The following is a 12,497-nucleotide window of genomic DNA, read 5'->3' on the forward strand; positions in this document are numbered from 1 at the left end:
AATTATGTATATAGTGTCCAAAGTAATTAACATTTTAAAAATTTATTGCACAAAAATGAATTTTTTATTTGTGTTTATCAAACAGATATTTAATAAAAAAGATTATATAATTAGCGAAAAAAATTTTGTTAACAATAAGCTTTTACAAAAATATACATAGTAATATATATAGTAAAAAAATAAATATATAATTTTTGTATAAAAAAGTAATTTAAACATATTTAGAATTCATTTTATATTATTTCATTATTATACAATAAAGAAAAAAATTAATTTGCTACAAAGAAAATCAAGCTATTTAATTTTAGAACTAATAAAAATTAATTTAATTAATAAATTAAATAATTTGTAAATTTTACTCACCTCATAGTTGTTCCACCGTCACCTGATGTCATCCTGAATCTCCTTCTCCTCTTTTGTTGATTCTTCGTTACTCATTAATGATACTGACACTCACTTGCGAAAACACGATTATTACAATCGCACGTACACTAATAAAAAAAATGCAATGATCGCGCCATATTTTATTAGGCACTTCCGACATTAATCGTTGACATGTATTTTCTTATATTGCGATCAAAAAACAATGTAAATATTATAATCTAATTCGACAGTCGAAAATCAGTAAAAATCATATGCAATTGATCCTGGCAGATGTTGCTTCTAAAAATATATGTTTGCATTTTAAAGTAATTTTATTATTTTACATTTTGACATAAATGACTAAAGATATAAAAAAAAATAAATATTCGACTGAACGCAGAATAAATTTAGGTCGATTAAATCTCACAAAATTCGCGTTTTACACGAGCTCCAACAATGTTCCAAAAACACCGAAAATTTATGCAATTATTGATTAATAGACATTAAACAACATAGAATCAATTACGACTGTATTTTCTAAGTGTCATGATTTCGTTTGATTCGGATTTGAGCCAAATTATTCTTAACATTTTATAACAAAAATAAATGATATCCGCTACACTCTAATATTAATAGAGTAATATTAATAAATCGAGTTAATGACTAATAAAGATGTAGACTATCGTAAAATATGCATATAATCTTAGATTCCATATCACAAGCATATACAATTTCGAAGACAAACTACACATATTATTAATAACAGTCTACGTTACTTGAGTCGAATAGATGCTGTACTAATATAACTAGAATTTATCAATTACCCAGATTATACAAATACTATGAAATTCATGTATTGTTAGGAAACAGTCGATTTGTGATTTGTCTATGTCTATTATGACTGTTCGTTACTTGTATCGAATAGCCGCCATATTATTATGTATCGTTTATCGAGAGTTAATCAATTTCATGAATAATTGCTAATTATAACGTTTACAATGTATTATCGTGTTTTACGTTTCGACACACGGATCGCCTTACGTTGCTACTTTCTCGTTCGAGTCGCGCTGCGTGAATGACACAAGGTCATGACGCGTCAACTATAACGCGCTACAAAGTCATGCGACGAATATATCCCCACTTCTCGTCTTCGAAATACTTAACATTCTAAGTATTTCGAAGACGAGAAGTGGGGATATATTCGTCGCATGACTTTGTAGCGCGTTATAGTTGACGCGCCACGACCTTGTGTCATTCACGCAGCGCGACTCGAACGAGAAAGTAGCAACGTAAGGCGATCCGTGTGTCGAAACGTAAAACACGATAATACATTGTAAACGTTATAATTAGCAATTATTTTTATATTTCTTGATTTTCAAATTAATTGTTAATTGTTGATTATACTATCACGTCTTTTTTCTTACATGAATCTTTCAATTTTGCGATTCGTGTATCACTGCGTATTCTCAATTCGAAAATGATTAATTATCACATTTAAGAAATTTAAAGCACGAAGCGAAATATATATTTAAATTTCAAAAACATATCTAAAGAAATAATTATCGTATAAAATAAATGTCGCAATGAAACAATAATTTATATTAGGATATTATCTTATCCTCTGTCACTTTGATTTCTTTCTGAAACGAATATATGATGAAGAAAATGCGCCGAATATATTCCCACTTCTCGTCTTCGAAATAATTAACGCTCTACGAAATATTCCACGTTTCTTGATTTTCAAATTAATCGTTAATTGTTGATTAGTGTATCACGTCTTTTTTTAATATAAATCTTGTAATTAATTTGGTAATTAACAGTTACAATAGCAAAGAATGATGGCGTTTTAAGAGTAATACGACGATATGTACGCACGGAGCGGCTCACGCATCACTACTGTCTTGCTCGAGTCTCGTCGTGTGAATGATAGCAAGGTCACAAGTATGTAAACAGCCCGCTACGTGCCACAAGTGCCGAACGACGTGTTGCCATCCCCTCCCCGTTCCCTCACGAAATGTGTATTCAAAATAAATACGTATTCTACTAGGTATTTATTTCATATAATACGTATATTCTAATTCTTGATTTTTAAATAAATTATTATTAACAAATGGTTGATATATATCTCAGCTTATATTTCTTTAACATTTTTCAATATCCTGTGATTCCTGTTATTACGCATTCTCAATTTAATAAATAATTAATAAATTATAACTAAATCGACAAAGAAATCGAAACAAAACTTATCAATTTTAAACATATACTCAAAGAAATAATTAACCTTGCAAATGTACATATAATAGTAAAATAATAATGTTTAATTCATATTCCGTGTCATTTTCATTCCTGCACCTCAAATAAATATATCGCAAAAAATATCTGCTTAAAGCTTAAACTATCACTTCGATACGTTTGTCGTGCAAATTAATTAATCACGTAAACTGATAATCTCTAATTCACAGATAATAATTATAATTATTTATCAAAGCAAATATTTTCCTCGCCATATATTCGTTTCAAGAAAGAAGTCAAAGTGCCGGAGGATAAGAATTTATATTATAAATTATTGTTTCATTGCGACATTTATTTAATACAATAATTATTTCTTTAAATACATTTTTAAAATTTAAATATATTTCGCTTCGTGCTTTAAATTTTTTATCGACTTAAATGTGGCTAATTAATCATTTTCGAATTGAGAAGACGCAGTAATACACGAATCGCAAAATCGAAGGATTTATGTAAGAAAAAATACGTGATATAATAATCAACAATTAACAATTAATTTGAAAATCAAGAAACATCAAATATTTCGTACATATTTCGCAGTCTTAAGTATTTCGAAGACGAGAGGTGGGGATATATTCGTCGCATGACTTTGTAGCGCGTTATAGTTGACGCGCCACGACCTTGTGTCATTCACGCAGCGCGACTCGAACAGGAAAGTAGCGCAGTGAGGCGATCCGTGTGTCGATACGTAAAACTCAATAATTCATTGTGAACATTATAATTAGCAATTATTCATGAAACTGATTAACTCTCGATAAACGACACATAACAATATGGCGGCTATTCGATACAAGTAACGAACAGTCATAATAGACATAGACAAATCACAAATCGACTATTGGTTAATAATACATGTATTTCGTGGGATTTGTATGTTGAAAATGTTGACTATGCTTGCAATATTTGAATCTCAATTATGTATTTTCTGACCAACCTAGTTATTAACTCGACTCGTATCACGCAGTGTTACAGTGAAATCAATGGTCATTTTCGTATTCTCGATCACAAACAAAAACCGTGACGGATATAATATAACTCGACTCCGAATCAAGTAACATCGCGTTTAATACAAAGTTAATTAACATATATTTTAATATTTACTAACTGCGCGACACATAAAGTCGATGTTTGTAACATCGTTATAATTTGTTAAGTTTCAGTATTTTGCAATTCATTTAATCTTCTAAATCTATCCTGCGTACAGTCGGCAAATCTATACTTTCAAATATTATAATATTTTAGTTATATACATACTTGTACTAAAACGTAAAAGAATAAAATTGCTAAAAAATGCGAGTATATAAACTTTACTCGCTGTCGCGACGAATAAAGCATGAATTTAATTGCGTGATTTTCGAGTACGGATCATTTTTGCATTGTTCTCTTGTCGCAATGTAATAAAATGCACATTGCGTGCGATAACGTCGAAAGTGCCCTGTAAAGTGCCGTGCGATGATCACATTCTGCTAATTAATGTGTGAGCGAGTGTAATTAATCGTGTTTTCGCGAGTGAGTATGAGTGCCATCAACGAGCAATGATGAAGGCTCAACAAGAGAAGTGAATGAGAGCCAGGGTGGCATCAGGTGTCGGCGAAGCAACATATAAGGTGAGAAATTTATAACTTATTTAATTTATTATTTGCTAGTTATAAAACTAATTGCTTATCTTTGTAGTAATTCATTCAATTTTTTTCATCACTATAAATCATAATATAATATGTATAGAATAGATTTTATGCAGAAATATATTTGCAATAATAAAATATTTATATTTTTATTTATAAATATATATTTAGGCAATATTTCAACATTATATATGTACTTAATATTTATATATAATTATATTATTTATAAATGTAAGAATTACACATATTTATTCTCATCATATTTTTTATAACAGTTTATATGAAAAGAAATTTTTTCGCAAATTATGTAATTTTTTCTATTAAATATTTGTTTGAGGAAAATTAAAAATTTTATCGCATTTTATGCGCAATAATTTTTTTTTAAATATTGGACACTGCTTATACACACATAATTTCGGAACATTTGTATTTTATAGGCCACGACGTTGTGTGCTGCAATTCCGCCGTTGCACATCGTATCGGTGAGTGTTAATTTAATTTCAATAAAATAATCACAGATGATAAATTATAATTATTTTATTATGTATATAATTTTCGTTAAATTGATAAAATAACTTGAAGATTTTAATTAAGAGTAAAAATTTTCCTATATTTATTACACAGTTTTTTAAAGATAAGAAAGAAAGATTTATGGATTTCTGTCAAGCTTGTTTTGCAACTTAATCTTTTATACTTGCACTGTTATACATATATTTCCTATACGAAAGAGGGCAATAAACTTCTCGAATGTTAAAAATATACATCGCAGAGTCTATTTTCGCCTCCGATCGTGTTTATAATCCGTAATATGTGGAGCGACGTGCGATTCCCTGATTCTGCGTGCACGTAATCTGGTCATTTCATAGGATTGCGATACACGCCTGCGAATTGCGACGTGTAACAATTTTACCGAAAAAGCAATGACTCTACGCGTGCGCAAGTGGCATTCGGAATGAAACAAACCAGCGGTGAGGCCACCTAGTCTCGGCGCCTGGTTCGCTGACATCACCACCCGTATTACATTAGCCTACGTAAACGCTCTTGCAGGCATGCACACAAATGTGCGCGACATATATCGCGTAAGCCACGTGAGCGCGCGCGTTTTTACTTAGGCGCGGCGTGATTCTCTTTGCATCGCGAGATGACACAGAGAATCGAAGGTGAAAAAAAGCGCGAACGGAAGATACGATCTCTCGTTCTTTTTCTCTGTCTCTTCCTTTCACAACACAATGCACCCTTTGATCCCTGCCTACAGCAAAAAGACAGCGCGCGCACGAGTCGTTAAACTCCGCCGACAAACGAAGACTGAAATATAAGAGGGAATCGAGAACGAGGTGTTCCCGACGTGTGTCCGCGACATTTGAATCCTATTTCTGACAGGTAAACGCGCCTGTCGTCGAGTCAATTTGCACAGCCGACACTCTTCGCTCGAGTGCATAAAAATTAACTCGCGTACGTGTAAAATTGACAAGTCCTGATTGTACAGTGAAACGGACATTGTTCCCGGCTCTGCGCAATTGTCATCCGTGACTAGCGCTTTGTGTATGAAATATCTGCGAATATTACTCGCGACGTGCAAAACACGAAACCAAGGTTCTTCAGAGAACGAGCGAGAGAGAAATAGAGAAAAAGAGAGTTACTCAAAAGACACACACATCTCGACCAAAATCACATTTAATAAATAAATTTTTTTTTTGCATTATTATCGCGATAAATATGACGAAATATACTTGTAAGTAATAAGAATAGATTTCACGAAAGGCATTTATTGTTAAACAAATGACGTTTACTAAAACGATGCACGCCTTAAGCTGTAATACTTATCGAAGGGGCAGCGCGATTCTCTTAAACCAAATATTATTAGATTGTCTTGCAATTTACAAACAAATTGATAGTACGAGACTCAGTATATTCGAGGGATTCATAATAAAAAAAAAGACAGAGAGACAAAACGAGATAGAGAGCGAAATCAAGATTGTGCACTATCAATTCTCGGAGCACGGAGATAGCCGATACTCTCGCTCGTTTTCTCGCTAAGCGAACTGGGCTAGGATGGTGTCTAAGCACGTCCGCTAAACAGCTAGATACGTTTGCCAGATAGGAGATACTTATGGCACTTGGGGGGTATGAACTCGTGACCGTCGGGACTACAGGATACAGTCTCGCCCTCTTACTGCCTCGAGAGTGGATATAACCTGCGATATAACGGGTATCCATCTCGAGGATGGAGGGAAAAAGGGCGGAAGCAATTGCGGGAATTGCATTCTACACGCGCGGGATCATCTCTGTCCTTAAAGGACAATGTTGAATCGATCAAACCACGATATACTTTGTCCTCGATCTCTAATATTATTTTATTTGAAAATTATTAGATACAGTCTCTCTCTCTCTCTCTCTCTCTCTCTTTCCTTTTCTCTTAGGAAATAATCCTAACTTAAATTTCATTAAATAAAGCTACCAAGTGTTAGCTTTTAGTATTATTATTTCAAAATGATATGAGATAAAATATTTCCATCGTCTTCGTGGTAAAGCGACGTGAAAATCGCCACAAACGACCCGTTCATTGTTTAGAATCGCATCCGTGGTTTTGTGCACGCGCGTAAGTCGCGAAATAAATTCCGACCGTATACACACAGCCGGTGGATTATGTATAAGATATTCATCCGTATGAATTTATACCGCGTCGGTAACACACCTCACGTGGTATCATCTTGCCTTTGCCGAGGTTCCGTAAAAGATACGGCGCCCGCTCCTCTTCCAAGTGGAAGTGTACTCTCTCCGATATAACGGCCACCCCCAAACCCCTCCCTCCTCGCTCTTTCGTTCTTCTCGTGTGTATGTGTGTGTGTGTATTTGTGCACAGAGGAGAATTTCTTTTAGAGAACAAACGCCGCGTTGCTGCATCGTGAAAGCGAGACCGGGTCTCCCGGATCGCCCATCGCGCGCTTCATTGAATTTTGATTGCGCTCCCGCGATAGCTCCGCAGTTGTATAAGCTTGAACGCTAATTGGAAATTTAGATAATCGCATCTACATGGGTATAGATCGATATCTCACTCGATCGACGCGATCGCTAAGTCTCGATGGGATTAAGTGACCTCGTTAAACAGATATACTCTCCAATACGAGTCGATACGCGTTCCATCAGGAACAATCAGGTGAACGCGACTTTTAAAGAATGTCGATTTTTATGGAACATCATCCAAAGTAAACTTCGAGTATTAATAAAACTTCAAAACTTTGCAATTCAAAACTTATGATAAAATATACTTTGATATATATATATATTTATATATATTATAATATATATATATATATATATATATATTATACGCGTAATTATGATAAAATAAATTAAGATAAGATAAATTGTTCTCTAAAGTTTAATTCAATAAATATAAAGTTTAATTCAAATTAAACATTGAAGTGAGATTGAAATGTAATTTCCAGTGTCCATCTTTTTTCCTTTCGTATATCGACAATTTTGATAATAACTCTTGTGATTGAAATGCGCGTTCACGACGTACTTGTATTAAATCCAAGACCTATATCGATTTGAGTAAATAGAGTGCATCGAGCTTTATTACGAATGATTAATGACGCCTCATCCGGAAACCGCTTCGGCTTAAACGCCAGCTATTCATGAATTCATGAGTAATTCGACGACTATTTCCTTTTACAAAAGAGAGAAAGAGAGAGAGAGAGAGAGAGAGAGAGAGAGAGAGAATTGACCACTAATTTAACATCAACCGAAATACAAAACATTGTAAAGGTCATTGAACAACATAACTGCGCATCGTTGTACAATTAAAATAATGCAGCTTTAAATTTTTAATTAATCTCAAAAGATATATTTTCGACTGTGTCATTAAATTGTATAAATTAAAGTTATCTTTACAAATAATTAATGATCCTTCAGTTTATTCTCTCAATAAAGTTCAATTCAACTTTTAACTTTCTTAATAATTTGAGTCATTATGTTTATACATACACGGAGAAAATTTTATATTAAAAATTACTATGGTATGTAATAACTGTGAACCATTAGAATCATTCCAAGTTAAAATTTCTTGTAAAACTGTAAAAATTGACGTAATTGACGTAATTTTTACAGTTTTACGTAGCATTTTAACCCGAAATGCTCCTAATGGTCTATAGTTACTACATACCGTAGTAATTTTTAATATAAAATTTTCTCCGTGTAGACTCTCGCTTAATAAATTTATTTCAATATAATCATCTTTACATAAGTTACTTTTTACATAATGTAATGTAAAAATAGTATACACAATATCGAACAAGACAAGGTACTTTTTCTCTCACATATATCTCGATTTTAATCTTTTACATCAGACGGGAACTTTGAAAAGAAAACGGTGTAAATTTTTCACGAATTTCTGGAACGCAATACCTCGCTAATAAATCGTCGTTCCTACTCGATATGCGCAGAGAGATCGGGATGACAGTACATGCGCATTTAATTAACATTAATCGAGTCAGCCTGTTCGATTAAAAGCTAGCGGCAACGTACAAGCGAATCGCGGAATCGTTCGTCGTCAAATTAACGATTAACTAGCTACCGTGCCTCTCGATGATTGAAATCGACGCTTCGATTCACTTCGTCAGTGACGGGTTCCATCGATTAAAATAATCGTCCTGCTTTGTCCTGAGAATTCTACGCGAAATCAAATAATCGAATCAATCGACATCCTCTCGTTTCGTCGAACCGATTGACCCAACAAACCACATGTCCTTGAGCTCCTATATCGTGCAGCATAACACGTTAATCGATCGCAATTATCTCGAGCGAGATCGAGATCCAAATGATAGAGTAGATCGTAAAAGTGATGAGAGTGATATGAAAATTTTCACACAGCCAAATTATGTATTTTTTCTTTACTTTAGTAATATAAATTAATTTTTCTCGAAAAAGTAGGTAAACAATTAATTTATTAACTTTGTCGAAATTATGTTATTTTATTAATGCTCGAACTACCATATCACAGTATATAAATTTTGTTATGACAGAGACAGAGACAACAAGTCTATAAATTTACATTATATCATATCCCGTGCGGCGAGAGAAAATTAATTCGATATATTTGATAATATTGCGGATACGCAACGACGCTTCACATTTTCAACGCCGAAAAATGAGAATTTTTTATAAAGCATATGGTATACCTGATGACGAAATATTAAATTCCAATATTAAATTTTCGACATGCCATACTAAAACTGCGTAACCAATAGACCTTTTTATCCTATATCCTATTTCTCGACTGTACTATTTCATAATTCACTGATAATATTTCAAAATATTATACCGCGCTGTAATTTTTAATTTAAAAGAGAGAGTATTATCGACGTTTTCGATCGAACGTTACGAGTAACAGTGTAAAAGCCTTTCACAGAACAAAACGCTGCGTAGAAAAAAAAAAAAAACAAAGAGAAATAAAAAAATAAAGATAATCATCTGGATTTACGATAACGCCGCGTATTAGCATGATATGCGTTTTCAGCAATGATTGATAAACCAGCGTGTAGCCTCAGAATGCATCGCTATCGGCGGCGCCGCGATTTAAGCCGATGAAAGATACGAAGTATATGACGCCATTAGTGGTCTTACAACGGGGAGAATTCGATCGTGTATCATCAGCGCGCGGCTTGGCCGACCAGCCGCGATCGGGACCACCGAAATTTGTTGGTGGAATTAAGAAACGCGGGGAGCGCGAGCTCCCGCCATAATCCACACGAGAGATATTAAAAGCCGGCGATAAGTTACAGCAATGCGGCGCATTTACCGTGCTTGGCGGCTGACAGGCGTCGGAAGCGCGCTGTTAAAAGGTGAAAAGCCGGAATATTCGACGCAAAGGTCGCACATTCGTCTTAATCAAAGAGAAATATTAGGTGCATTCTACCTATTTCGCAGGGGTTGAAAAGTATCCGCCACTCACCGGTTGAAAGGAGCGAACGATAGCAAAGGCGAAGAGAGGTAGGAGGGGGAAGGGGGAGGGGGAGAGGAGGAGGGGGGGGAACGAGAGGGAGCGAGAGAAAGGAAAAAGGAAGGTAGCGAAAGAAATGGAATGCACCCGAGCGCGAAGATTCTTCCTTGTCCGCGTTATCGGCCATGACGTCGTTGAAATAAATCTTCAGGCCGACGTTCTCCTCTACGACACATATACCTGCGATTCGTTTCGAGTTGTCGCGAAAGTATGTTATTACACCGGCAAAAACGAAGCTAATTTTGTCGTTCGCGCGAAATACACAAAGGCTCTTATCATCGACGAGAGAAAAGCGGGCTTATCGTTGAAACAGACCAGAGAGCATCTGACACGAGAAGCTCTTTGTAACAACAAAAAAATGCCGCGAGTGAAAATCATTTATTATTATTTTATTCTCAAATTAAATACGTTAATAAAGTTTTCCTACACTTAACTTTGTGTAATATAAAATGTCGTTAGTAAATATATGTAAAATTAATATATATCTACTTTTTACCGTCAGTATCAGAGAAATATTTTTAAAAATATTCGCATATAAGAAGCGTTATTATTAATAAAATTCCCGTAACTTTGGCAAGAAAGTCGCAGAGCTATAAAATACATTAATTTATAAATGGACTGTATAAAAATAAAATAAAAATCATTACTGCGCGATTCTGTCTTAATCTCGTTTCACAAAGTCTGCAGTTTTGCAAGTTTTACAAATTAAATGCATACTTGCGATCGGATATTCCCTTTTCGTGCTCGTTAGCCCTTTCTCAGCTCGTGTTCGAGGCGCGATTTTATGGGGTATGTCATGAACAATAAAGTAATTGGCCTAAGTGTAATAACAAATCTTTGTGCATATATCTATTCCTCGGCCCGCTTTAATCTCCATAAGAGGACTTTTTAAAACGCGATCACGGAGACTCGTCTCCCCGTATGGCTGACTCATTTTATCCGGTAATCCCCACGGCTGCATCAGCCTCGAGATGCTGCATTAGCTTTTGTAAGCGCGGCGTCGTGCTTCGCGGACGGATTTGCACACGTGCTTGAAACCGTGCCCGAATCACACTCCTCAAGAGAGAACCGCTACTACGTGATTTAAAACAGCCATATGTAGCAAAGTCCAATTTATGACCGTCTGCTCTTGCAGAGAGCTCGCCACTCGCCAGAGGAATCGCGACAAATATTTTAGATAAATTAAATCTTGTTATTATGAATATATAATCATATTATGAACGTCTTTTGTCATAATTATCATAATAGATTATTTTAAAAATTATTTTAAAATCTACATATATATATATATTTCGAATCATAAATTTATATAATAATCAGATCGCATATGCGCGTATTCCTTCTATAAATTAAAAATTTTCAAAGCTAACTTTTCACGCGATATACTTTTCAGTTTCAAAATTATTACTAACATGTTTCTATCTGTTTGTCTTGTTTCTGTGAAAAACGCGATTTTGCATGCAAGCTTTTTTTACGCCTGTCAGCCCGATTGACGGAATTTATCCAGCTATAATTTTTTCAACAATATCACAGAAATAGGAAGGAAAGTTTTCTCCCTGTTGCACAGAATATATGAGAAGAAGAAAATTTCGATCCTCGACGCGCTTAAATTATCGATTCGCAGTGATTGTTCACAAGCACGTTTTCGAGCCGTCATACGAGTCACCGAGTTTCGCATTTCACGTTCGAGGAGTACCTAACAAACCCGCATTTCTGTCGAACTTTGCCCGATATCAGCTGTGCGTCACGCATGCCGTTTGGCTCCAACTTGTCATCGAAAATACCTCTGCACGTGACAGACCGTTGATTGCCGCCTGAAGACCAAACGACAAACTCGAACGTTTGTGAACATTTTTATCTCCGCACTTTCTCTCTCTCTCTCTCTCTCTTTTTGTTGCCGAAAAAAAACGCAATAACCCAATTTGTATATTCCCAGTTCGCTACGCATACCAGTCAGATGCGCAAGAGCTCGATTAATCCAATACGTTCTGTGAATTTCCGATTTGAAATCAGTGTCCACGCATATTTGCACAAACATAGCTATTTGTTATACTGTCCAGTCTCTTCTAATTACCAAGTTTTTAATTATTACTGCATCATTTTCACGCGATTAAAATTCATATCAAAGGAGAAGCTGGACAATACACGATTAAAAATTCGACAACTCGAATCTTTGTGATTAAATTTTTCTGCAAAAATACAGAATTCAAACGACG

General features: G+C 34.8%; 1 protein-coding gene and 2 long non-coding RNA genes across 14 annotated transcripts in view; 1 reads left to right on the forward strand and 2 right to left on the reverse strand.

The window, feature by feature from the left end:
• The window catches only part of Cmpy (crimpy), a 268,239-nt gene that overhangs the window by 169,074 nt on the left and 86,668 nt on the right, over nt 1-12,497 (reverse strand). The gene's annotated exons all lie outside the window — the stretch shown is intronic.
• On the reverse strand, nt 648-3,237 carry LOC140667467 (uncharacterized). The gene is made up of 3 exons (XR_012047022.1): nt 1,788-3,237; nt 1,188-1,343; nt 648-663 (listed from the first exon to the last, which is right to left on the reverse strand). It is a non-coding gene; the product is annotated as an uncharacterized lncRNA (long non-coding RNA).
• LOC140667468 (uncharacterized) overlaps nt 4,141-12,497 on the forward strand; it is a 60,067-nt gene continuing 51,710 nt past the window's right edge. The window contains exons 1-2 of the long non-coding RNA XR_012047023.1: nt 4,141-4,259; nt 4,715-4,759. This is a non-coding gene — a long non-coding RNA (uncharacterized lncRNA). The remainder of the gene's footprint in view (nt 4,260-4,714; nt 4,760-12,497) is intronic.

Source organism: Anoplolepis gracilipes, chromosome 7 (genome assembly GCF_047496725.1).
Source record: "Anoplolepis gracilipes chromosome 7, ASM4749672v1, whole genome shotgun sequence".
In the NCBI taxonomy this organism is placed as follows: Eukaryota; Metazoa; Arthropoda; class Insecta; order Hymenoptera; family Formicidae; genus Anoplolepis; species Anoplolepis gracilipes.